At 53.4% G+C, this 1,574-nt stretch overlaps 1 pseudogene; it reads left to right on the top strand.

Annotated features, from left to right (window-relative positions):
• The first annotated feature begins 202 nt into the window (after positions 1-202).
• Positions 203-1,574, top strand: part of LOC127922144 (synaptic vesicle glycoprotein 2B-like) — a 36,960-nt pseudogene continuing 35,588 nt past the window's right edge.

Here is a 1,574-nt window from a genome sequence, read left to right on the forward strand (position 1 = left end):
GGTAGTCTAGTGGTTAGAGTGTAGTCTATTGACAGAGCTGTGTTTCTCTCTCTGTTAACAGGTCTGTTGGTGTAACGTGTCGGGCGGCAGGTAGTCTAGTGGTTAGAGTGTAGGGGGCAGGTAGTCTAGTGGTTAGAGTGTAGTCTATTGACAGAGCTGTGTTTCTCTCTCTCTGTTAACAGGTCTGTTGGTGTACGTGTCGATGATGGTGGGGGCTTTCGTGTGGGGCAGCCTGGCGGATAAGATGGGCCGTAGGAAATGTCTGATCTACTGTCTGGTCATCGACTGTGTCTTCAGCTTCCTGTCCTGCTTCGCTCAGGGATACGGATTCTTCCTCTTCTTCAGGTTCTGCTCCGGCTTGACTGGGGTGAGATGAGACTCTGTTGCTGAGATGGAGAGAGATGAGGAAAGAGATGGCGAGAGGGATGTAGAGAGAGAGATGTAAGAGAGATGGATGTAGAGAGATGGCGAGAGGGATGTAGAGAGAGGGATGGAGAGGGAGATGAAGAGAGATAGATGAAGAGAGATGGATGTAGAGAGAGGGATGGAGAGATAGATGAAGAGAGATGGATGTAGAGAGAGGGATGGAGAGGGAGATGAGAGATGGATGAGAGAGGGATGGAGAGGGAGATGTAGAGAGGGATGGAGAGGAGATGAGGAGAGATGGATGTAGAGAGAGGGATGTAGAGAGAGGATGGAGAGATAGATGAAGAGAGATGGATGTAGAGAGAGGGATGGAGAGGAGATGAGGAGAGATGGATGAGAGAGAGGGATGGAGAGGAGATGAAGAGAGATGGATGTAGAGAGAGGGATGGAGAGAGAGGATGGAGAGGGAGATGAGGAGAGATGGATGTTGAGAGAGGGAGGAGAGGGAGATGAAGAGACATGATTACTGCAAGCTAGCTCTGTCTGGAGGAATCCCTGAACTCAGCTCTGTCTGGAGGACTCTCCCTGAACCCAGCTCTGTCTGGAGGACTCTCCCTGAACCCAGCTCTGTCTGGAGGACTCTCCCTGAACCCAGCTCTGTCTGGAGGAATCCCCCTGAACCCAGCTCTGTCTGGAGGACTCCCCCTGAACCCAGCTCTGTCTGGAGGACTCCCCTGAACCCAGCTCTGTCTGGAGGACTCTCCCTGAACCCAGCTCTGTCTGGAGGACTCCTGAACTCAGCTCTGTCTGGAGGACTTTTCCTGAACCCAGCTCTGTCTGGAGGACTCTCCCTGAACCCAGCTCTGTCTGGAGGACTCTCCTGAACCCCAGCTCTGTCTGGAGAATCCCCCTGAACCCAGCTCTGTCTGGAGGACTCCCCCTGAACCCAGCTCTGTCTGGAGGACTCTCCCTGAATCCAGCTCTGTCTGGAGGACTCCCCCTGAACCCAGCTCTGTCTGGAGGACTCCCTGAACCCAGCTCTGTCTGGAGGACTCCCCCTGAACCCAGCTCTGTCTGGAGGACTCCCTGAGCACAGCCAAGGCCCCACAATCATAACATCATGGTCCAGTCCCAAATGGCTGCTTATTCCCTATGAAGTTCACTTCCTATGGGCTCTGGTCAGAAGGTTCGCTCTACGAAGGGAATAC

The sequence above is a fragment of the Oncorhynchus keta genome, unplaced genomic scaffold (assembly GCF_023373465.1).
Source record: "Oncorhynchus keta strain PuntledgeMale-10-30-2019 unplaced genomic scaffold, Oket_V2 Un_contig_2468_pilon_pilon, whole genome shotgun sequence".
NCBI classification, from domain to species: Eukaryota; Metazoa; Chordata; class Actinopteri; order Salmoniformes; family Salmonidae; genus Oncorhynchus; species Oncorhynchus keta.